The 26,745-nt window shown below is 43.8% G+C and overlaps 2 protein-coding genes across 6 annotated transcripts in view; one reads left to right on the forward strand and one right to left on the reverse strand.

Annotated features, from left to right (window-relative positions):
* The window catches only part of PPHLN1 (periphilin 1), a 715,827-nt gene extending 710,604 nt beyond the window's left edge, over window positions 1-5,223 (reverse strand). For 3 of the 5 annotated variants that reach the window (XM_078674288.1, XM_078674290.1, XM_078674287.1), the window contains exon 1: window positions 5,113-5,212. The gene's annotated coding sequence lies outside the window, so the exon portion shown is untranslated. Of the gene's footprint in view, window positions 1-5,112 lie in introns of all 5 variants that reach the window. The other 2 variants (XM_078674289.1, XM_078674291.1) reach the window with 2 other exon arrangements.
* A 104-nt stretch (window positions 5,224-5,327) lies between these two features.
* ZCRB1 (zinc finger CCHC-type and RNA binding motif containing 1) overlaps window positions 5,328-26,745 on the forward strand; it is a 162,304-nt gene continuing 140,886 nt past the window's right edge. The window contains exon 1 of the mRNA XM_078674292.1: window positions 5,328-5,643. The gene's annotated coding sequence lies outside the window, so the exon portion shown is untranslated. The remainder of the gene's footprint in view (window positions 5,644-26,745) is intronic.

Below are 26,745 nucleotides of genomic sequence, written 5' to 3' on the forward strand. Positions count from 1 at the left end.
AAATACCCAAAGGAAAGATTCAATAGACTCAATAATGCCATCATTACATAAATCCTTCAACATTTCCTTCAATTTTCCCCTATAAGATAGCGGAACATGCCCAACCCTGTGCCTGGGTTTAGCTTTGTCACTTAGTTTGATATAATGTTCAAACCCTTAATATACCCCCAATGTGTTGCTAAAAATATTGCAGAATGTATTATTAAGTCTCCTTACAAAGTCATCCAACTGAAAATCTTCAGCAATTTTGTTAACGTCTTCCATATTGTTAAAAAACAAACAGGAGTATTAGCTCTAGGATCAAGTTCATTTCCTGCTGGTGAGGCTAATCTAAAAGAGAGTGCCTACACTTTGCCACATATATCTTACCATGAGTACAATGCCCCCCAAATGTCAGATTTGCCCTAAAATACCCCAAAAATTCCATTTTGGGACCAGTGTCACTCCAGGCGACACATCAGGTGGCAATAAAATCTTACTGGGCCACCTCTCCTTGAGTATAGGTTGATTCATGTGTGTATCACATACATGAATCAACCAGTACCAGAATGTTCTCCCCACCAATGGATATATTACAAGATGGAAATTCTCTCTTCCCCTTCCCATCATTTTCTTGTCCTAAATTAACTTTCCTGGTATTAGACCTGCATACCCTATTGAAAGGTCCCTTCTTATTGTACTTGGAGCACACCTTGTCCACTGCCAGGTAATACTTTGAGTTGCCATGGTACGATGGATTACCATACCTATAGCACAAAACTGCACTTTTCCTTACATCATTCCTTTGCATAATTGTTTACCTCGCTTTATCCCCACGGTTATTCACTACATGCACCCCATTGTCTAACCTACCTCTGATCTCCTGTACAAACTTTTCAGAATGTTCAATGGACTTCGCAATATCAAAGGCAGCATTAAGAGACATGTCTGTGCTAGTCCATCACCTTTCTTGAAATTTTTTGCAATTTCTTCACATTAAAATCAGGTCCCTCAACACTTGCTCGTATTTTATATGTTCTAAATCAAAGGTAAAGGCTAATGATCGCAAAGCAGGAACATACACTTCTACAGATTCATCCACACCTTGCTTCTGTGAGTAAAATTTGAACCTTTCCATAAGAATGTTGGTTTTCCTTCCATACCGAATGTACATTTGCCTAGAAGCATATTGGCAAACATCAATCTTTCCTGGATAATCAACAAAAGTAAATTATTATATTCCAGTAGGCCACGCCCCCCAAATGTTTTAACAGAGCAAGCTCTCTTTCTGCCCCACAATCATCTCCTTCCAATACTTCAACGTACCATAGAAACATATTCGCTCACGTTTCCCAATCAATAGGTGGTTCTCCTCACACAGTAGGAAAGGAAGGCGGAGGTACAATTCCTGCCATAATACAGCAGAAGTGATGATAATAAACACACAACAATAATCCACAATGCAACAAATCAAAAATAATAAATGGAGCCACGGTTGTTACATTTTATATTGGTGTGTGCTTCACTGTAAACGAGAATGCATAGTAAGAGCTCCAATCGTACAACGCGGATAGTAAATATTTCAGCACTCTTCAAATAACAGGCTAAGTACAGCAGTCAGCATAGAAGGAACGCATGTGATGATATGCCGGAATTTACTCTGCTACCACTAACAAAGTAGTAGAGGAAAACCAGTCAACCGATGCACCTCCAAGCACATTCAACACCCGTTGCCAATGGGTGAGCCACCAAAGAGATCAATTTCCACCAAGAGCTACTGGACCAATAGCACAACAAGCAACATACATGTGACTGAGGAAATCCCCACAGCATTGCCGGTCCAATAGCGTAAGCCTGAAGAAAAATTACTAAAATGCAATTCAGTTGATGTGCGCAGAGTTTGCCAATAGGTGTTCTCGTTATGGGAGCGAATCCTCAGACTAAATCAGATAGCCAAGAAGAGAGCATGCCAATTGATGTCCTCATTATGGGACCCAATCCAAAGACATAATCCGATAAGCAAGAAGCTGTGAACTTCCTCTTCCGATCTCTAGCAACGTAAGACAGCGGACAGCAATTCACACAGTGGGCCATGATTACCCGCTCATCGCAAGTGTAAAGTGGAGCACTGTTGAGGGAAGGGTTGTGAGCAGGTGTTCCTACTTTCCAAAGCGGTATTATTATTAAAAGATAATTCCTTATTCAAATATCACACATTGATCCAAAATGGTTTGAGTGAAGTTAGTTCTTTTTATTCACCATATTTATCTGATCATTTTACTCGTTTTTGGTTTTTCGTAAGAAAGGTTTTTTAGCAAAAATGAACAGCCAACACGTGTTTCGCCCTATGTGGCTGATAGAGCCAATGAGGATTTATCCTAGGACCCGGCGAGAGACTACTCTTCATATGATCATCAAGAATTGGTTTTTAACTACAATGTCCCTCTATGAAAATGAACAGACTCATCACTGATACCATGATGTTAGAATGTAAAGACTAGCCTTGAGAAAGCCCTGGCTCTATAAGCCACATAGGGCGAAACACGTGTCGGCTGTTCATTTTTGCAAATTATTTTTTACGAAAAACCAAAAACGAGTGAAATGATCAGATAAATATGTGGAGTAAAAATACCTAACTTCACTCAAACCATTTTGGATCAATGTGTGATATTTGAATAAGGAATTATCTTTTAATAATAATACCTCTTTGGAAAGGAGGAACACCTGCTCACAACTCTTCCCTCAACAGTGTATTCAAGACTGTAAAGGTCCAGAGCCTTGAGCAAAAGTTCCTCCGACAATACTAAGAATTCATATCCAGTATCAGGATCTCTGGGCCGTGCACTCCGCTCTTAACCTTAAAGTGGAGCACTGTGTACATGGAAATCTACTGAAAAAGACTCCAGACGTAAATTGTGAGGAACACGTTTATTCAATTTCCAAAGGTGAAGTGTTACATGTTCAGTTCCAAGTGCTGAATGCCGTTCAATTCCTCACCAACCCTTATCCCTCAACAGCATTCCCCTGTGTTGTATAGTGTGTTTTTACACTTATGGGCATTTATTGTGTTAAATGTAACATGGATGTGTTACTAGAATTTAAATGATGTAAATACTGTTACTTATCTGTTGTATATTTTTAATTGAGCACCACGGTGTTCTATTGCTATAGTGCTTGATGTGTTCTGTGAGGCATTCCTCACCAGACTGACTCACTGGTTCGCAGCAAGATCTATGGCTCCCACTTGCTCTTCATAGGATATTAATTCTGTGACAAAATACTGTGGTGGGTCCTCCGCTATGGCTTTCAGTTATTATCATTTTATGTTTGTGCTGCTTTGCTAGCGGGTGGGGCTGCTCTGGTCTCTGAGCAGGGAAGGGGAGGAGTGGTTAGCCCACTCCTAAGTGCGCAGTGACTGTTTGGTCGGCCCTCTGGGCTGCCCAAACCAAACATGCGCACTTTCCCCGTTCTCCAAGAAGGCTGCATTACAGCCTGTAAGGAGAACATACCCAGGCCCCCATTCCCTGGTTGAGCATCAAACCAGGACGCTCAAAACCAATCACAACGCTGCAAGGTATGGGGAGCCTGTGTGCCTACCAATCACAATGCTGGCTTGCAGCATTGGATTGGTCAGGGGAGCCTGGGTACCTACCAATCATAATGCTGCCTTGCAGCGTTGTGATTGGTCAGTGGAGCCTGACTGTGCTTCCTGATTCTTGAGGCATGGGGCAGATGCGTGGGACCCAGCAGGAAGGTAAGTGAACTTGCGGGACCCATAGCTACTGTGCAGGGTTTGGGGTAGCAGGTGAGTGGCGCTCAGGCAGGTAGCTAGTAGAGATGACTAGGTGGTGGATATCAGTGAATGTATGGTGCCTCCAGGATAGGGGAAGACCCAAAACCCCTAAATGAGTGAGGAGCTACAAGCCCATCCCTCAGCACAAAAACCAGAAACCTGGGCACACATATAACTTGCGGGGCCCACCCTGCCCCAACACCGGCGCGCCATGCCGCCCGCCACTAACAAAATAAAGCCTTGAAGATATTGACTTGCTCAGCGTACTCATGACTTCTTTTGATACAACACCCCGCACGTTACATCCTTTAAATTGTAAATAGAGGCGCAAGTGCGCCACAAATGTGTTGCGCTCACACTAGTTAACCATACTCATATTTCAAGAACAAACAAAGTCATAATAAGCACGAGCGCAACAGTATGTAAGATGTCACCACGCTTGTGCTAAAGTTATATCCAACACTAAGGGGCGTATTTACAAGGCCCTTGCGCCACTTTTGCGTCGCTTTTTCCATGTTAAAAATGACGCAAAAGTGGTGCAAGGGCCTTGTAAATCTGCCCCTAAGTTTATAGGGAGGCTGAAAATGTAAAGGATTTGTGTAATTATGTCCAGGTAAGTGATGGTAGACTGTGAGACATGAGATAGTTGTCTATTTAAAACTAGACTATGGGACATGAGCTAGTTGTCTATTTGCAAGTGTGAGACGGAGAATGTGGGCCAGGAAAAAGGAATAAAAGCACGAACGTCTGAATTTTGAGAATGAGAAGGAAGATGTGGGTGAAATATTGGAAGAAATGAAGAGGGTGGGGAAGGGAAAAGTCAGGTTGTGAAAGCTTACTTAGCCACACAAAAAAGACATCCTTATGACACTTATAATGCAAGCTCAACCTAACCCACAAAAAATACAACAGCAGCTGTGGAGCAACGGACTCCTCTTAATTAGCATGATGGGGTCGTCTAGATGCCATCAATAATGAACCTTATGTTGTAATTAATAGTTTTCAGAAGAGGTGTCACCAGTTACTTCCTTTTTGCCAAGATGTGATGATGTTTCTGTACTCACGTAAAGGACATTTTTTGAGCTAGAAAGTAGTTAAGTGTGTACTTAATTCTTAGGGTAGGCACCAGCACGGGGGATCTGCGAGGTATTTTTGGAAATTAAGTTGGGAGCAGCATAGTGTACAGTACACCGTGATAGAGAGTTTGAACAGGATAACTGCAGCCTTCGCAGCGCGCAACCCTAATCCTGAGGAAGAGAGCGCAGTAGATCTGCTTAGGGTGCTGTCGGTTTTCTTTCCGATATGAGACCGCTGAATCTAGCTATAAAATAGAGTCTTACCTGGTCTTGGAGGGCAAATTAAGGAAGCTGGACATCCTATAGATCCAGCTAAGCCTGCGGAAACTACATACAAGTTTTGATCCGGAAGTATTTTTCCGACCCCGCCCCTCCTCCAATACAGAAGCAGCGCGTTATTATGACTTAAATACAAACAGTCCGTACGGAGACTAGTGTCCCTTTTCTGCACATGCGCTCTAGAGAACACATTCTGTGTCACATTGAGGAAGACATTCTGGAACACGGAGACAATTTGTGCTAAAATGTAACATGTAGAAAAGGAAAGAACGAGCATGCGTAGAAGTACGAAATACATCACGACATCAGGCAATCGTATTATCTCCTGTACAAGTTTTTTTTCCTGGAATGTTTCCGGGTCATAATAAACTTTGCCTGACCCTTTTTCGGCTGGTCGTAGTAGGAAACAGCATAGTGCTCTTCGTGGTCAAGATAAGCATTTGTGAGATAACAAGATACTGCAAACGCCGGACATTACTCACGGGAAAACGTGTACATCCAATAGCTGGAAAACAGGTAACGCTATCCGTGAAAAACGAAAGTTGAGTGAGCTTAACAGCGAGAGTCGGGAAAAGATAAAATATTGTGAGTCATGTTCTGTTCTTGTCATCTGCTCTCAGCGTGTCCTGATTCAAAGGTTTGGCTGTCGCATTCATGGAAAGCAAGCATTTACAATGCAACGGTCTCGCCTTTGCCAAAGTTAGAGCTATTAGCATTGTAATTGACAACATTTTTATTTATGTGTTGATTTTGAAAATAGATAAATAAATGGCATTGTCATTTACAATGCCAATAGCTTAATCTCTCGCAAATCGAGCCCTATTGCACCCACACAGAGCAACACACAGAGCCACATGCACCCACACACAGTCAGAACCAACCACACACACAGACAGAACCATACACACACACAGACAGAACCATACACACACACAGACAGAACCATACACACAGACAGAACCCCACACACACAGACAGAACCCCCCCACACACACAGAACCCCCCCACACACACAGAACCCCCCACACACATACAGAACCCCACACACATACAGAACCCCACACACACAGAACCCCACACACACAGACAGAACCATACACACACACAGACAGAACCATACACACAGACAGAACCATACACACAGACAGAACCAAACACAGACAGAACCCCACACACACAGACAGAACCCCACACACACACAGAACCCCCCACACACACAGACAGAACCCCACACACACAGACAGAACCCCACACACATTCAACCCTGTCTCCTCTCTGTGCCAGAGCATGCTGATGAGGTGCTGACAGGCAGGTGCATGGCCTACGTGTGAGAGAGGGGGTGCAGAGGACTGCAGGGGGCGCTGAGGGCTTAGTGTCCTGGAGATGATGGATTCCAGGCCCTTTTGTGCAATTACTGAAGGGGAGCCCAATGAGAGCCCGAGTGCCATGGATGCTTATAACTTGCGTTGTGTGTGTGTTTTTTAAGATTATTTCGAGATATTTGGTTTTTGCTTATAGAATTGTATAGTGAAAGTCTCAGCCACAACAGGCAGTGGAGATTGAAAACTTTCTACATGACAAAGATTCAGGTGGAAAAAAAGGCAGATAGTGAGAATGCTTAACCCGATACAGGCGCAGGATACATAAGAAACCAAATAAAACCTTGATGTTCGTGGCATGGGCTAAAAGCTGGTTTTGCTAATCTCTGAGACTCGAGGGCTGACATATATAAACATCCTAACACTGGGGATCAGAGAAAGTGCACATCAAGGGGGCTTCCCAAAACAAGTTACTTGTGCTCCGAGGGGGTGAGGGGGCTAAAGTGAAGAGAGGCTCCCTGAGCGACGTGTGCTCCGAGGAGGGGGGTGGGGGGGGACCACGTTGAAGCAAGGAGACCTCAGTGTGCAGGGTAGTGCCTGCAGAATTTCTTATCGTTAGGGGTGGGGGGGGCGGCATCTGTTTCTAATTAGCATGGCTGCACTAATGCATTAAGGGCAGTGCTGCTCTCTGAAAGAGGTGCTCTGAGTCTCCAGCGCGTGATTGAGCCTTACTGGCAGGGGGAGGGGTCCTCTCTAGTGAGAAACGCATGAATACTTATGCGGAAGCACTTGGACGGGACCTCGGATCTAGCTGCCGGTAGACCAAACAAGCTCTGCATTTCCGCAGCCTTACATTGGTTTAGCAAAACAATGTATTGTGTAGCTAAGCAGACATTGGCCTTCCATAGCACTGTGCAGTGACCGGACACCCCAATCCCAGGAAGAATGAATTAATAAGTCACAGCAACATAAAGAGAGCATCTTCAAGAACCACCTCCTGATATTTAGGCAGTTTTTCTACAGCGCCATGTTACCTTACGATCTCCACTGAGTTCTTATGTCTATTTCAAGCAATCCATAATAAATAAAGCAATGCACTGCCTGGTTCGCAGAAGTGTTGCCGCACATCACCCGACTGCTCTACTACGAGTTTACAGTAAATAAACATGTAGGCTCGTTTGAGGGACAGTCTCCCGAAGTGGTAACGTAGACTCCGCCTTTGGCTGTAGGAAGGACACTGGGATGAGAGGCGCATGCATGTATGCGGTGCAGACCCTCAGGAGACCCCTCCACCGGAGAGACAGCGGCATCACATCACACCGAACTCTCGATACAGTGCTCACTGTGGACTTTTCACCGCACACGAAAAGAACAAGTACGGCTCGTACTTGAAACGGACGTGCCGTTCGCCGCTTGGGAAACCCGAAGGTACGCCTCTCACGCTGGAAGCGCGAACCATCGCACCGTGCCCCTGTACGCCTCTCATGCTGGAAGCGCGAACAATTGAACTGTGCCCTGTACGCTGCGAAAGTACGCCTGAAGCGTACGCCGGCGCCCGCAAGACATAGACAGCGGAAGAAAGACACGAACAGCGGGAGGGAGGAAGAACAGGAGAATACAACAACGCCGGACGGGGACGAAGTTGGAAATGACGAAAAACATCAGTGAAAAAAATAAATAAATAAACGCCCACCGCCGCATGACGTACGAAAAGGGGTGGGATGAGTAAAAATCGCCGGGGTGGGATGAGTAAAAATCGCCGGAACACCCACGAATCTGCTCCGGCAATGACGGACAGATCTCTCTTCCAATGGCTTGCCTCCATTTATGGAGCTAGCCAATGGAAGAGCAGGCGGGACAAAGCCCCCGTACTGTTTTAACATAAGATTTCGCCTGCGCGAACGCTGCTGCGCAGCAGACGCCAGGCGCAACCTAAAAATGTGGCGGTGTGGTAGATAAAAGGTTTTATTCCGCTTTCAATGATATGCACAAAAGCCCACGTGAAATAGCAACAAAGAGCTGAGAAGTCAACTGTTGCTCAGCGAGCAACTCCAAGCGAGACGACAGTGACACCCCGGACAGCAGTGGAATCCTTAGGCTCGAAGCACACATTAATATTTTAGAACTAATAATGATTTAAAGAAACCTATCCTCGCAATGCAACATATCCCTTCCAACAAAAACTAAAGGAAAAAAGGCCAATACAATAATTAATAGTTGAACTTCACCAGCATAACAGACGTTCTTTGAGAAACATTGTTTACACCCCCCCCCCCCCCACACACACACACACGCACACAATAGAAGCTACAACAGTTCCGAATTTCGTATTTATTACCCCCAGGATTCACACTTTTCTGCTGAATCGGTGCCGGTACACTCGCTGCTAGTAAAGGAGAAAATATTAATCAGAACACAAATCCCACGTAGAATAATCATTACCTTTGCACTCATTCTGTCTTTTCTCTATCATGTTCTTTTGATAAGGTTTAATATTAACATGTGTTCCCTTGTTCCACTACCCCATATCATTTTATAATACAGTAGTGCGAGATACATGTACAACTTGCACAGGTGTTGAAAAATTAGATTCCGTTTTGCCAACTCGGGGTGGATTTTTGATTTGAACCCAGTCAACAGTACTATAGTCTTTTTTTCCCTTTTGTAAAGACAACTCGTGGAACAGAAGGTAGGTGAAGTAGTCTTTATTGAAGAAATGCCCTGGCACCAGAAGGCGCCCTCTCAGTGCAAGAGTTAGCCTCCAATTGTAGCTCCAACCGCAACCCACGCCCAAGGTTCCATTCTAGAACAAGTGGACGTCACAGGACCTTGGGTGAGGGCTCGCGACCAGGGAGAAAGCGCGAAACAGGTCACGAGACCAATACATGGTGTAGGAGCATGAGCATAACACAATAGAGTGAACAACTCAAACACAACACATCTCCTTTTTATCAAAATATAAAGAGAAGTGCAACCAGGGTAGGAAAGGGTAAGTGGAGGAGAATGGAGGTCAGGGAACAAAGGTATGAACAAGATATGAACAAGAGCAGTAACAATGGGATACAGAAGAAAAAGGGTTAATCACATACAACATCGCATAACTTTCCAGGCAGTCTGACTTCTCTGCCGTGTCTGCTCACAACAGGTTCCTTTACAGTTACCCCTGTTACGTGGGGATCATAGTGAGGAGAACAACCTTGTACAGTGTCATCATCATCATCACTTTGTATGTCATTTTCTCTGTTGGTGACAAGGTCATGTGGTAAACAACCTTGTAGTGTCATCATCGTCATCACTTTGTGTGTCGTTTTCTCTATTGGTGATGAGGTCATATAGTGTATTATCATGGGGTTCCTCATTAGGAGAGTTACTACTATTGTCATTCTGGAGGCCATCACCCCTCGGAACACCTATGTTAAATGGAGGTGTGGCTGGGAATGCAGGGTATCTGTTCTAATATGTTTGCTACACAGAATGATTTAATATCAGAGGGGGGTTCACCCACATCAGGCAATTGTAAGTGACATAGACAGTCAACAACAGTGCTCTTGATACCTGGGACATATTGTACATCATAATTGAAGTCCATCAGTCTGACTGATATGCGTGCAAGGTGAGGAGAGGAACTCTGTAGACCCTTGGTGGTGAGGAGCTTGACAAGGGGTTTATGATCACTTCTAAGAGTGACATGATACCCCCATATGTATTGCCTAAAGTGTTCTAAGCCCCATGCGCATGCCAGAGCCTCACGATATAGCACAGAGTACCTTTCTTCAGTGGGCGTAATGGAGCATGAGGCAAATGCGATGGTTCTTTCATTGCCAATGTCATCGGTTTGGCTCAAAACAGCTCCAAGACCTCTCCTTCTGGCATCTGTGGTGACTATGCTGTGTAAGGAGGGGTTAAATCCCTGTAGAGGTTGGGGAATTGCAAATGTCGCTCCTGATTCTGGTAAAAGCTTCTTCACAACCTCTAGACCATTCAAACTTATTCCTTTGTTTAATAAGGTGTCTTAGAATGAAGGTTTTCGTGGCGAAATCTTGAACAAACTTAACGTACATTTTTGAGAAACCTAGGAAGGCTTTAACAGTATCTTTGTTTGGGGGGGGAAGGGGCTTCTCTTATTGCGGACAGAAGTTCTTTTTTTAGGTTTGATGCCCTCCCCACACATTTTGTGTCCTAAACATGTGACACTGGTCTCTGCAAATTTATATTTACGACTATCTGCAGTGAGACCATGGTTTTCCAGGATGCCTAACACTTTAGCTAGTTTAGTACCATGTTCCTCTCTGTTGTCTACTTGGTTTGCGTTGCTCGTTGGACGGGAGAACGTATCCAATTGCACTCTTTTGAATTTTCAATAATGTAATCACTCTTCCAAAATATGTATTTCACATTCATTTTTATTCCTCGTTGATCATTTGTGTCATATAACTTTCTTCAGTAATATAACATTGTATTCTATTGATTCTTATTTAAGATTTCCCATGCCCAATGCATTTCGAGCCCTGCCCTTCATCAGGGGATTATTTTCGGCAAACATAGAGGACATTTCTGGTGTAATGCTATGTACATAAGTTTTTGTCAAAAATACATTATATTGTGTCATAGCTCTTGTGCTTATACAGTGTATACCCATGACTAATATGCTTGTTTGTTAGTATGATTGCTTCATTGAATTTAAACTGATTTATGGTCACAATCAATAAACAACAAGTTTGATAGGGGTGATGTATTAATGTTATGTGAAGTGAATGAGCACAAACATGTTGTGATGACGAGTTATGCTGATTGCAAAAAAGTAAACGTACATTGGTTAGTTGTGCTGGTGTGGGTATCAGCAAACACGGGGTGTGCTGCAATAATACATTGTAACTACTGCAAGAAGTGAAAATGTGCTTTGGTCAAGAGAAATGCATAGTTGTTGACCCAGTGAATTAGTTTGCATGCTTGAAAGATTTTGGATCTGTATTTCAGAAGACCAACCTTAATAACGTTCGTATATGCGAACCGTCGCCTTTCATACGTAGACTCCGTTGATTTTACAAAGATAAACACGCCGTCAGTTTGCTTTCAAAACGTTGGTACAAAAATTTAATCCATTGCAAGGTTAATGTCTCTCCTTATTTCTTGAAAAAGTACATGAGAGCAGTTATTCCTTCTCCTGTTGTGAGATCGATTTCCCAGAATGAGTCATGTTTGAATACCGTGACTTGATTCAAATGCGTTGACCTGGAAGTGCGAACGTGATGGCAGAAATAGAGAACGGGCTTGTGAGACGAATCGATACAAAAACTAAAGACGGACGGTCATCGAGTGTTTACATCGGTCGTCATTGACAACGGTGTGTGGGTGAAACAGTGGAGCTGTTACCCCGACGATACTGAGATCGAGTTTGCTTGATGGTTACTCAAACGAAAGTGTGTTTAAATTGTTTGGCATTGGAAAAATGAGTAAAACAGTGGAACTGTTAACCCGACGATGTAGAGATCCATCTAACTATATTGATGACATTTAAATCTCCATGAGAAAAATGCGCAAGGCATGGTTCTGACTTCATGGGTACATGGAATGTATACTGTGTATGTTGGGTAACGCATATCATGAAACATGTCCGACATATTACTAACAATAAAGCAATATTCGAAATGTAAAAAAATCAAAAATGCATTTAAATGAAGCAATTTATGCCCAGTCTCCCATTTAACCCCTTGCGATTAACAGTATTAAGGTGATTTATCCAAAAGACATCTCTTTGTAGAAGGTATTGCCTGTTGTCTCTCCCTTGTAGAATAGGTACCTGCTCCAATACAGTGAATCTGAGTTGGCTCAGATTATGATTCATAGAATTGAAATGTGCAGCAACCGTGGATTTAGAATTTTTTGTTTGAATGTTGCATTTATGTTCAGTAATGCGAATTTTGATTTTGCGTTCTGTTTTTCCTATTTATGCAAAACCGCACGGACATTTCAGCATATATTCCACATTCATACTGTCACATGTAGCTGTTACTCTTAATTTTACTTGCAATCCTTTTGTGGGGTGAGGTATATGGGTTCCTTTAATGATAGCATTACAATTGCCACAGTTCATACAAGGTAGCGTGCCTTTATGAATGATGTTTAGTTTTTCAGATTTTCTGTTTAGTATTTCTATGAGGTTGCGAGTTCTAAACTATGCAAATCTCAGTGATTGATTGAAAATGCCTTTGAAATCTTCTTCTAGACTCAAAATAGACCAGTGTTTCATTACAGATTTCTTTATGCTTATGCTTCTTGTAGAAAATTTAGATATAAATATCATTCTTTGTGCTCCAGTTAATTTCGGTTTACTCAAAAGTAAATGATCTCTTTTTGCTTCATCTACTTTTTTTATTGTGTCTTCCAAGATGTTCTCTGGATGAACTCTTTTTCTGAACTTTTCAACTGTGTTGATCTTACTTATGGTATATCTTTCGTCTGATGAGGAAATTCTTTTTATTCGTAGTAGTTATGAAAATGGCAAATTATTTTTAAGTGCAGGTTGGTAAAAACTTCCGTAATGTAAAAAATTGTTCCTGTCTGTTGTCTTGGTATAAACATTCGTAACTAATTGGCCTTGTTTGTTCTGTACTAATACATCCAAAAATGTGATTTCTGTTTTTTGGATGTTGAAAGTGAAGCTGATCCTCTCATTCACATCTTCCAGTTCTGCGATTGTTTCAATAAGTTCTCTTTCCGAGCCTTTCCATACGATGAAAATGTCATCAATGTATTGTTTATATAAGACCGGATTTGAAGTCTATTTTTGGTTGTTGAGTATGTGATTCAATTAGAACTGATACATAAAGAGGTTAGCATATGTGGGCGCAGCACAATTTCCAATGGAAGTACCTGAAGATTGAATAAAAATCTCATTTTGCCACTGGAAGTAGCTGTTGTCTCCCATGACCATTACATCATCCTGAAAAATTAGAAGATTGGGTTAATCTTTAAAAAGTATTTGCATTAATCTCCGGGACATGGCCGCGGCAGATGCCAATCAGAAGGGTACCCTTTTAAATCTAAAGCACCCAAAGGGCGTCACAAAGGTGGTGAGGCATCTACTGTCAGGGTGTAGTGCGACCTGATTGTATGCTGCAGTGAGGTCAATTGTGGAAAACCACTTGATGCCATTAGTGTGTGACAACATCTCGCTGATCTTGGGTAAGGGGAACTGATCAATGAGGATGTTTTTATTAAAATCGCAGAGGTCCACACATTAGCATAGTTTACCATTGGATTTGTTAGCAACAACTAAAGGTGCGATCCATTCGGCTGATGCCAGATTTCTGTAGTTTGAGTTGTTCAGTTTCAACTTCGCTTTTGATGGAGGAAGTAATATTTCTGGGCTATTGGACACATGGAACCACACATTTCTTTAGTTTAATTTTGTGGTGGTAACCTTTTAATTTTCCAATATTATCAGAGAACACTTGAGGATACCTTTTAACAATAAAGGTCTTGTACTTGTCTTCGGGTTGTTAAGAAAGCACGAGATGTGGGCTATTTGGGTCTAGAATTATGCCCAATTTTCCTTGGTCCATCCAATCAAGTACTGAAGGACCGACAGCAGAAACATTACATTTGCCAAGTTTTTCACAGTCTGTGAATTGGAAACATAGTTCCCTGTATTCTAAAACATGAATGGGTTCCCCAGTGAACGTTTTGGGAGAAATATCAGGATTGACTAAATGTTGTCCTAAAACAGGTATACATTTTCCTACCTAAACATTTTTATTAATATTGGTATAAGGTGAAGCAGAGTCTGCTACAATGTAGATATCCACACCACTAATATTTAAATCACACATAGGTTTCTTGCTTTTGCCATTCACATTTAGTATACTTTACTTTCATCAACTTATAAAACAAAGAGATTCATGTCTTCATCATCAGAATGATATATGTCATCTTGGTCTTCCTGTACAACAAATTTTACATTAGTGTTTCTTTTTTGTTTGCTTTTGACACATTTGGAAAATGACCTATAAAACCACATTTTGTACATTTTTTCCAAGTGAAACTTGCTACCACACCTAAAACATTTCCTGTTCCCAGTTAATCTAGGTTTGGGAGTAAAATCCTTCTCCTGTGATGTATCTGGATTGGGTTTTTGAACCATGCCTTTAAAGTTCCTGACTCTTGTGACCATTGGTTGTTCCTCCACACTGGTTTTGTTATCTTCTGAAAGGACCGCTTTGGCAAACCTCCCAGTCAATTGTGCACTCCTGGCAATGTGACTGACTTCTTGAAGAGAAGTTTCCCCCTTTGCCCACAATTTTTCTTGGATGTTGCGATTGGCAGCTCACATTACAATTTGATTGCGAATGAATTCGCCGTGCAGTGTGCCACAGCAACAGGGTAAAGCTAAATCTTTGAGTGCAAAAATGAAATTTTCGACTGACTCCTCCCATCCTCGTCGCCAAGATTGTAGAGACAACTCGTGGAACAGCAGGTAGGTGAAGTAGTCTTTATTGAAGAAATGTCCTGACACCAGAAGGTGTCCTCTCAGTACAAGAGTTAGCCTCCAACTGTCTCTCTAACCGCCACCCACGCCCAAGGTTCCATTCCAGAACGAGTGGACGTCACAGGACCTTGGGCGGGGGCTCACGACCAGGGAGACAGCGCGAGGCAGGTCGCGAGACCAATACATGGTGGAGGTGCATGAGCATAACACAATTTATTTATTTAATTTGTATAGCGCACTATCACCTAACAGGCATCTTGGTGCTAGTAACTCAAATTGACCCAAATTGACAGTCGCGGCGGAAGCTCCCTTTAACTCAACCTTAATTCTTAGGAAATAACCATGTTTTTAGGTTCTTTCTGAATGGTAGGAGTTCACTGAGTTGTCTCAGTTCAAAAGGTAGAGTGTTCCACAGCCTTGCAGCAGCAACCCCAAATGATCTGCCTCCTGCTCTAACTTTTTTAAAGCGGGGGACTTTTATTAATTTTGCCCCGGAGGAGCGCAAAGTTCTGCCAGGGACATACCATTCAAATTTGCGTTGAAGGGAACTAGGTCCCTTTCCATGCAGAGCTTTAAAAACTAGGCACAAGGATTTAAACTTAATTCTTTGTGTCACAGGGAGCCAGTGTAGCTCCGCCAGGGCCCCGGAGGCGGAGGACCGTCTCGGCCAGCCTAATACCAATTTAGCTGCAGTAGATTGCATCCTCTGCAGCCTATCCAGTAAAAATTGAGAAGACTCAAGGAGCAAGGCATTACAATAATCAGTTCGACTGAGTATCGTGCTTCGTGCTATCAGGGAGCGCGCCTGATGGGGTAATAGAGGGAAGATCTTTCTAAAAGAGCGAATAATGGCCAAGCAGCAGCCTACCACTTTCAAAACATGCGCCTCTAGGGTGAGGTTACAATCATTATTATTATTATTACGAGTTTTATATAGCGCGTAGTTACCCTGGAGCATCCCAGCGCTTGTTCCAGAAACAGATAGATGGCAGTCAGACGTACTCAGAGTCATCGGTTCGCAAAAAGATGTGTTTTAAGGAGTTTGCAGAAACGGAGAAGACAAAAGTCACACCCAGGTTACGAACTGTTTTAACAGGTTGACCTGGATTAGAAGACTCTGGGGGCCAAAAGTTGCAGGGCAGCTCAGAGGGATACCTACCCATATCATAAAGCAGCAACTCTGTTTTAGCTACATTGAATTGTAGTGAATACTCCCTCAACCACTGCGACATGTCTTGCAGGCAGCTGTGAAACCCCTCTAAAGAAGTTGACTGCTCTCCCTCAAGGGAGAGGATTAACTGTGTGTCATCAGCGTAGTTAATAACCTCGATGTTGTATCACTTGATGACCGCCATCAGGGGTCTCAAATAAACGTTAAAAAGAATAGGGCTGATGGCCGAACCCTGAAGCACACCATGTAAAACATGTGTAGAGGCGGATTGGTAGGGAGGAAGGGACACTGCCTGCTGCCTCCCTTATAAAAAGGTATGAAACCACCTAAGGGCAACACCCGAAACTCCCACCTCTCTTAACTGACTCAGGAGGATTTTGTGATTGACCGTATCGAAGGCAGCAGACAGGTCAAGCAGAATCAACACTGCTGCCTGACCCCTGTCTGCCCGCCCCCGAAGCTCATCCATCACGGTCACCAAAGCAGTCTCGGTGCCGTCAGCCGGTCGAAATCCAAACTGCTCCTCGTCCAGGTGCTTAGCTTGTTCTAGGTGTGCGGACAGTGTGCCACTCACCACCCGTTCTACTATTTTAGCAGGAAAAGGGAGAAGGGATATAGGTCTAAAAATTTTAAGACATTCTGGGTCAAGGGAGGGTTTCTTAAGCAGTGGTGTTACTAGAGCCTGCTTCCATTGACATGGCACCACCCCCTCAGCAAGAGACTGATTGCAAATCATACGGAGTGAGGGAAAGCGCTCCACCCCGAACTCCTTCTAGATTTTACATGGCAACGGGTCCAGGGGAGAGCCTGATGCAATACTGTCCACTATCTTACAGAAATCCACAGACTGCAAGGGAGGGAATTCAGAAATTGACCCAATGGCAGCTTCCTCCGCGCTACCACTTGCTACCGTCGTACTGATGTCCTCAGTAAAAGACAACAGAGCATTCGCCCCCTCAGAGGGGTAAGCTGCCCTCCCCAACTCCTCAATAATGTTGGCAACTTTATCGTGAAAGAAGCCGGCCAGGTTATCACAGAGCACCTGAGACGGAAGGAACTCATTTTTACAGCAATCTGGTTTAGTTAGGCTGTTAAAGATATTGAAGATACTGCGAGAGCTATTTGGAGCCCTAAGTATCAATGAGGCAAAGAAGTCGGCCTTCGACCTCTTGATGACCTTCCTATATTCTGTGATTTTTAGTCTCCATGACCTTTTGTCCTCATCAAGATATTCACGCCTCCATCTCCTCTCAGCCCGGTTATAGTCAAGTTTCATGTTTTTCAGTTCCTCCCCAAACCAGTGGGCAGAAGGTCTCCCTCTGCTCCGAAGGGATTTACGGGGTGCAAGAGAGTCAAGGGTCAGGGTGATCTTCCTACAGAGGGCGGTATAATTCTCCTCTACTTGGGCCTCCAGGGAAAAACAGTCTTCCACTAAGAACACCTCATCAGGACCTCTCTTCCGCCTCTGAGCCCTCCAATCCCTGCCCACAAAGTTAATTCTCTGGTTATCTTCCCGCTTGTCCAAATTGGCCATATTCAAATAAAATTTGAATAAAAAATGGTCAGTCCACTCCATGGGGAGAACGTCCCCCATATACAACTGATCATCTTCTGCAAAGATAAGATCCAGACTATGTCCCCCCGAGTGGGTAGCTGCAGAAACTTGTTGACACAGTCCCAGCCCCTCACATGATTGAGTGATGTTGGCCAGACCCATGTCAAGGGACCCATTCAGCCAAAGATTAAAATCGCCCACAATTAGCAGTCTCCGATGTGTGGCAGCCATATTGGTAAAAATTTCCAAAAGAAGTTGCTGATGCAATATACTAAAGGACCTAGGAGGGCGATAACAAATGATCCCTGTCAGAGACTGGCCTAGCGCTCTCTTAATTGTGAACCCAAAGAGTTCAACCCCTGCAACCAAGTCAATATCGATGGTCTTCAGGTTCAGGGATTCTCTATAGATCAGTCCAACCCCTCCCCCTCTCACCCCCACTCTTGGCTTATGTAGAATTCTGAAGCCTGGTGGGCAGGCCAGGCCAAGGTCGACCTCACAGTCTTGGCGAGTCCAGGTTTCAGTCATACACAATACTTCCAATTCATGAGCTTCCACTAATAGCGGAATTTCGGTCCTATGTTTTGGTAAGGATCGAACATTCAGCAGCCCACATGGTAGAAGGTCTTTAACCAAAAAATCAGACAACGGAAATGCGGTTTCAACAAAACCTAGATCTCCCTTGGTGCTTGCCCTTCTATTTATGTTATGTAGTTCGGCCCCCGAGTACCTGATCATACAGCTTACTTGGTCATGGGCCCTAAGGGCCAAGGGAAAGGCAGCATGGTCAGCGCCGAACGCGTCCTTAGCGTGGACGGGCGCAGATGGGCTCGCCTTTGGCAAGCCTTCGGCGCGCCCGCAGCGCGCTCCTGCTTCTATCCAGTTTTTTGCTGTGCCCCCTCCAACTGAACCGCTAACTACCGGAAGGGCGGGACCAATCGCACGGACGGTCCCCGCCAATCGGAGTAGCGACAGGAGTAGCACCAGGAAGAGGTGAACAAGCTCAGACTCCTCCCGTGTCAGCGCTCCACCCCGCTACGTGCCCAATAGTGAAATGCAACCAATAATTAAAAGTCCAGCAACTTTAAAAGTGTCCTCTCACGACACAACACAACAGTCATTTAAACAGTTAGTTAAAAAATTCCACTGAGGCAGCGCAAATAGCACCCTGCCGCGATAGCCACGAGTTACTCACAGAGTGAACAATACAGAGTGAACAACTCAAACACAACACCGTTCTTTAAATCAACATTTTAGCAATTTTCCTCATACTTTTTGTTAACACGATCTCTCCTACACTCATCCAAACTCGAATGATTCTTCAACATATCAACGTGAGGATCATCATAAACACTGTCTTCCCGCCCCGATGTAAGGTAATTTCTCCCTTCTCGTCCCTTGAGTAGGAAAAAAGGAGATAAACCTGTAATGAAATGCAGAGTAATCCAATAACTCCAATATTTTTTCCTTAAATAATTGCAATCAATTAGTCTTTGTTCACCCTAAGTTGGCAGGGTATGTGCAGAAGTGAGCCCCTTGCTCACTTTGCCACTAGATTCAAGCTAGCCTGGCTGATGGAGGGTGTTACCCAGAAACCGGTCCGAGGATGCTTGTTTCCGGTTCAGGGAAGACCTGGACTGTTTTCATGAGGCACAGGGTCAAGACTGATTTGCATATTGCTGGGTCTGTATTGAGGTGGCAAAGTGAGCTAAGGAATGATGATGGATTCAACCCAGATCTTTGACTGGGGGCGAGTGTCTGAAAAGTTTCAGCGCTCCGTCCATCATCTTGTGTTTGCTTTGTTCTCCCTAATTTGCAGGCTATGCTTAGACGTGGGGCCCTTGCTCACATTGCAAATGGATTCAAGCTAGTCTGGCTGATGAAGGGTGTTACCCAGAAACCGGTCCTAGGATGCTTGTTTCTGGTTCAGGGAACACCTGGCTTGGCAGTTCGGGCTGGACTGTTCCCATGAGGCACAGGGTCAAGACTGATTAGCATTTAGCTGGGTCTGAACTGAGGTGGCGAAGTGAGCTAAAGAATGCTGATGGATTCAACCCAGATCTGTGATGGGGGTGAGTGTCTGAAAAGTTTCAGCGCTCCTTCCATCATCTCCTTGTGTTTGCTTTGTTCGCCCTAAGTTGGCAGGGTATGCCCAGACGTGGGTCCCTTGCTCACTTAGCCACTGGATTTAGGCTAGCCTGGCTGATGAAGGGTGTTACCCTGAAACCGGTCCCAGGATGCTTGTTTCTGGTTCAGGGAAGACCTGGCTTGGCAGTTCGGGCTGGACTGTTCCCATGAGGCACAGGGTCAAGACTGATTAGCATATAGCTGGGTCTGAACTGAGGTGGCGAAGTGAGCTAAAGAATGCTGATGGATTCAACCCAGATCTGTGATGGGGGTGAGTGTCTGAAAAGTTTCAGCGCTCCGTCCATCATCTCCTTGTGTTTGCTTTAGATTTTAAAGTAGTATGAATGCCTTCTTTGGAACATTTGTATGACCTCTCTACCAGGCCATTGGCAGCAGAAAAATACAGGGGTGTGCTCTCATGTTTAATACTATACTTTGTTAAAAATCCAAAAAGTTTTAGAAACAAGATGAGTCCCGTTGTCTGATACAAGAAGTTTGGGTATTCCTTCCATAGAAAGCACGTCCTCTAAAAAAGTCAATCATAGCATTAGTTGTAGGAAAAGGAACAGCATCATAGCACACCAATTTTGAGTAATAATGATGTACAATTAGAAATCTAGTATCTTGTGGAAGTACATTAAAAGGACAAGTAAAGTCAATGGTCAGTTTGACCCATGATTGTGTCGGTAACATGTTAAAACGTGTTTTAGGTTTACATGCTTTCCAGTGTTTATCATACTGCAAACACTCAGGACATTCATCTAAAAGCTGCTCCACATTAGAATCCATACTTTGCCACCAATAATGCTTTCTCAGACGTTACTTGGTACTGGTCATACCTGCATGTCCTCTCTGTGCTACACAAACTAACTTGTTTCTCACACTTTACGGAGAAAGAGAAGGGCCATGACTTGTCAACATACCATTCTCAATGGACAATTCAGCTGAACTTTTCTGGAAGGGAATAATACAATTTTGCAAATTCCTCACTTGAGGCCCACCTTCAGTTACTTACCTATTGACCTTCCACAGCACTGCATCCTGTGTACATGCCTCTATCCAGTCCTCCTCAATAACAAACCCTAGAGACACTGCTGACACATCCACCACAGAAACAACCCATTCATCCTCCTAGTTTACATAGGGTTCTGATTCACATGTAATTGGCATCTGAGAAAGGCTGTCAGCATGAAGCGTCTTTCCACCTGAAATGTTTTGATCCCAAAATTGTATTCTTGCAACTTGGATAATAAACGTGCAAGACGTGAAGAAGCTAAACCTGTACTGTTCCCATCCATGACATACACAAGTGGTTTGTAGTCAGTTGCAAAATTATAATGATTAGCCCATAAATACATTTTAAACTTTTCAACAGCCCACATACATGGCGGGTCCTCACTTTCAGTTGTACTATAGTGTTTCTCAGAATCGTTGAGAGTACGAGAAATAAAGGCAATCGTGTGTTCTTTGCCATTGGTTGCCAGCCCCTAAACCAATAGAGCTGGCACACTCAATCACCGAACTGATATCAGTGCAACAAAAAGGTTACAAATAAGATACAGATTTAATCATTTTCTTAATGGTTCAGAAAGCCTCATCTTTTACCAATGACCTAAAAATTGTCTTCTTTTTCCTTATAAGGCGTCTCAAGAGTTCAATCTCTATTGTATACCTTTTAACAAACCTGGCGTAGTAGTTGCTGAAGCCGAAAAAAGAACTATGTGCAGCCTTATCAGTCAGAGGAGGAGCATTAATGATGGTTTCAAGGAGATATTTTTTGGGTCTGATACCATCAGTAGAAATTGTGTGATCAAGGTACTCTAGTTCCACAACCAAGAATTTGCACTTTTCCCTATAGACTGTCCCACCTCTCTGGCAGAACATACTAGGAACATTTTCCAGATTAATATTATGCTCTTTAATACATGTAGCAAAAAATATCTTCATGGAACGTTGAACCCCTTTAATGCCCTTAAATACATTATCCAATAAGCTTTTGAAGGACGCTGGCAGCAGATACCAACCCTAAGGGTAATCACACATATTTAAGCACTCCAAATGGTATTGCAAAAGTAGTTAAGTACTGTGAGCGCTTGGACAATGACACCTGATGATCGACTGATTGACGTCTGTAATGGAAAAACACGGACACCCACCCTGAGCCATCAACATCTCTTGTATTATTTTGGTAGGGAATGACAGCCTACTACAATTACCGTCTTTAGGGAACACAAGTCGTCACACAGGCCTGGACTACCAGATTCTATTCTTTTTTTTAAGCTAAGACCACAGTTGCATCCATTCTGATGAATCTGTTTGTTGGTTAAATGAATTATATTTTTCCACATCTCATCCAATAACTGTTTCAACTCATTCCTAGCACTGATTGGTACAGGCCTGACTTTGTTTCACTGGAATGGCACTGATTGATGAATGCCACAATTTCCATACATAGATTAAGTCTCTCAAAGCATTCCTAAGATTTACAGATAACATCTCTGACAAAGGTCCCAACCACTACATACTAAAAGTCGACTGACTGCAACAGCTTTCTACTGTACGACAGCCACTATCCTGAACCCATAAGGGACAATTTACACTACGGCCAGTTCTACGACTGCGTCACAACTCTTGCAAGATTGCTGACTTTTGACCTACAGGCACAACAACCGACTACGAGCTTGACAGCACACAACTACCCACAACATTCTGTCAATATAGCATGGTAAATGGCCAAGAAAAACAATCGGGGCACTATTAGAACCCCGGAGCAGAACACAGGACAATAACATCTCCTGTGTTACTACCTTTATGCCTGATTCAAACCAGATATAGAAAATCATATGTAAGCACTGGCCAAAGTACTGCAGTTTAAACCTCGGTGGAGCGACGATTCCCTAATTGGGGCAGAGACACGGGAGCCTTCATTGGCGCGGAGTGGGTGTGCATGTCCTTGCCCCTGGCACTTCGCCGCTGACGGCGCGGTCGAACGGGAGCCTTCCTCGTGCCCTGGTCTCACACTCGCCCAAACTCTGGCCTCTGAGGGCGCTGACCTGCTAGGAGCCCACTGAACCCCCTGGACGCAGAGGAGGGGAGGTAGAGGATTGTCCTGCAGTAGTGACAGCAGTACTGCTCATAGCAGGCCGAGGTGCACCACGGAGTGTGGACTGACACTGAAGCGGTGGGTGCGGGGGGTTTTACAGATGAGGATTTTGGGGGGGGAGGAAAGAGTTCGGCTGGCTGAGTGGCATTAACCTAATTGCAACAAACAGAGATAGGTGGCTGGGGACAATGACTTCCTGCCCGGGCCCATCAATAAACCAAGCTCTGATCACAAGTGCCTTTCAGCAATTCCATTAGGGGAATCAACATTTGCCCCCACCCTTCGTGATCACCTCTTCCAAGGGCTGCTTTCGTTTCACCTTCCCTTCGAAGAAAACAAATCAGTGTTACTGCTGACTTAAGAATCAGGTGAAAGATTTCTCCTTGGTGGAGTATGCGTACAGGCAAACTATTACGTAATTAGTTTCAAGTGCATGTTAAATTCTTTGCATCCAAGAAATGCATATGTTAAAGTATCTAATTATGAGAGCTCTCCATATACAATGGATTGGGGGACCCTGCTTCCCTTGCCTACTGATGGTAGGGACTAGATGGCATGATAAACCCATCTGCAGCTTGTCTATGGCATTGGCTTCTTCTAGCTAGCGAGTCAAATATAAAACTTTGTCCTAGATCTATAAAGCCAGCTGTAAGGGTAGTCCTGCATACGGTAGGCAGAGGCTTACCAGATGTGCTCCTGAGAGGACTTTGAGATACTTTAAAGGTGTACTCTTGGGGTGTAAAATGTTGCAGGTGGAGGAGGAAACACCATGGAATTCCACCTTCTACAAATTAAACCAGCTAATCTTAACTGCTTTTAGAAGGGGCTGCTAACGTTTCCAAACTGAGTAGTAGTGGTTTCTTGATACCACGAAAGCACCTGGATGCATGACTGCTTCAATGCTCTATAAGGACTATAATCCAGCAGTTCCTCACCAGTGGTCTGTTACACTTAATCTGGGTCCGTAACTGTTTAGAAGATTGAATAATATTAGCAGATTAGCCACCGAATTCTTGAAACATTGTTTGTGTACTGTACCTTCTATGCTCTTGTATCTGATGTTACTTTTAACGCAACAATCCTAAATGTAAAGCGCTCTAATCCCCTCTTGGGTCAAGTTCGCGTTATATAAAACTTTATAAATAAATAAATAGCTAAAGTGTAATAACCCCAATTGTGTTAAGAAAGGAGACGTACTGCACCAGCATAAGAAGTCAAAATCCCTACTAATAATTGCATTCATGGGTTTGTGTTCTGTTTAATAAAGTGCCCTTCTGGCTACAATTATGTACATGAATTGTAATGTAATTCAAGTACATGGATCGGGTTAGAACTGTAAATGAAAGCTAAGCAATGGCCCACTGCTTCTGAATTTTCTTAAGTTTTCTTTAATAACATTTTCCCTTATTTTAACAATACAGAATTAAAGATTATGCTCTCCCTTTGTTGTGACAGCATCAAAACAGAACGGTTAACTGTATTACCCAGAACTCCTGGGAAATACACTACATAACACATGACAATAATGACCTCTTTTCGTGTACAACCATTTCGAATGCATTTTTATGTATTTTGGGTGGGGTTTGAACACATCATGTTTGGATATGTTTTATGTGTTTAGAACTTAGTAATGTCATACATAATACAGTGGAGTGGGTGTTGTGTGGCGTTTTAGGCTCCGAGTGATTTTTCCAGATTCATGCCTTTATATAGGTACAATTCACATTGCCTTAATATCTGTTCCTCTGCAAATGTGCCTCAGAAATAGCTTTTAATGGGACTGTTGTTCTTGTATATGATCATTGTTTTTGGTTTGGTTGTTGCTCCATCATCTAGCACATTCTTCGTTCAACCAGGTGTATGTTAGATTCCCCATGTTAGACTAATGTTCTGATTTGTTACCTTTGCCTCAAATTGTAAAGCGCTCTGATATCCTTCTGGATCAAGTTTGCGCTATATAAAACTTTATAAATAAATAAATAATCCTGTCCATGTATGTAGTTTAGGAAGCTCCACGAGCAAATGCACCTTTATTCTTTTCTCCGTGACCAGACTAAAATGCCAATTCTCCCAACTCCAGATCTCAAGCTTCAAATTCTTTGCCTCTCCTTTATCACAACCCAATACATAACTACTCATCAGCTTCTAAACTGTGTTTCTCCATGTGCACATAAAATTACAAATTCTGGGGTGAGAAGGAAAGTAGAAGCTTTTAAACGTTAAGTTTACTAATCATTTAGCTACACAAAGAATATCTTCCTGTCTGGACCCCAGCAAATAGATCTTTGGAAGCCACTGCTTTTAGCACCTGGGCTGAGTAGGCCCCAGAACGAAAGGTATCTAAATTTGCTTATTGCCTAACCAAACTAATCCATCTGGTCGAAGTGGAAGAAGACCACATTGTTGGCACTTCCAGAACCGCGAGAAAACGTATCGCGAACTGCGGATGAGCTCCGCAACGCCTGACCCCAAAATGGCCGCACAAGTTGTGGGAGTAATAAAGGTAACAAGGCTCGGCCAGCAGACTGCAAGGAATTCATAGTCACTCCTGGGTGGACACATGTGAATCCCGACCCGCAACGATCACCAAACGGACACTGGGGGGTCTTCAGATAACAGACTACAAGCCTCTGCTAAGCCCCGCAGCGCCTGTCCCCAAAATGGCCGCCCAGTCGTGGAGCCGATAAAAGTAACCCAGCATGAGCAACAGACTGCTCATTACACCAAAACACCCCACAGTGGACCCAAGCAAGCCCTGACAGCTGAGGCCCTTTATGAAATCTGAGAAAATGGGTAAAACGGAGCGCGAGCTACTGCTGAGCCACGCAACGCCTGACCTCAAAATAGCCGCACAAAATGTTATAGTAATAAAAGAAAACAAGCATGTTTAGCGAACTGCAAGCTAATCAAAGACACTCTAAACTGGTCACTTGAGAGTTCCGACTTGCAGGGATCATCAAACTGGCACCGGGGGGACTTCAGTTAGTTCACTACAAGCTACTGCTGAGCTCCGCAGTGCCAGGCCCCAAAATGGCCACCCGATGTGGATCCGACAATGGTAACCCTCCTTGAACACTAGACTGCTCGCAACTTCAAGGCACCACTTAGAGCTCCACAACGCCTGTCCCAAGATAGCTGCCTAAACCAGCACTAGTACCCACCACTTATGCGAGTCCTCCACGGAAACCGCCGCCTTGTAGATCATTCCAATACTGAAGCACAAGACAAATAACCCCACGAAAGCACACTAATCCGCCACTGGGCAATCAATTTGCGAGCAAGCAAGGGACTCTGCAACACCTGACCCCAAGATGGCCACACAGAAGTAGTTCTTCTCACCGAGGATCAGACTGTTCCGGTGACTCCCCTTTCACCCTAAACACTCCTTATACACCCTGTTCCTGCCGGCATCGTCCAGAATAAGCAACAACGACCCCTACAGCACAGAGCCTACCACCTCCCTACCATCCCAGTCCACCACCCAACACCACCCTAAAAACTCTTTATACACCCTGTTCCTGACGGCCTCGCCTAGAATAAGCAACAACAGCCCAGACAGCACAGAGCCTACCACCTCCCTACCAACCCAGTCCACCACCCAACCCACCTGAACCCTGTGTTAGCGTGGCACACCAAGCCCTAAAGGAACTAGCCCCTCCCCCAGCTTAGTTAAAATGCCTTCTATCACACCAACCAACGTCAACCCCCTCCCGTCGTGCTACGTTAAACCGCACGGCCCAAACTCCTTCTCGATTAGTCTTCTCCCCCACCTCTCACCCAAAACGAAAAAAACCTCAAACATAAACTGATCAGGCAATGCCCCGAATCACTATTTGCGGACATATATCACTGCTC

This window comes from Lissotriton helveticus, chromosome 1_1 (assembly GCF_964261635.1).
Source record: "Lissotriton helveticus chromosome 1_1, aLisHel1.1, whole genome shotgun sequence".
NCBI classification, from domain to species: domain Eukaryota; kingdom Metazoa; phylum Chordata; class Amphibia; order Caudata; family Salamandridae; genus Lissotriton; species Lissotriton helveticus.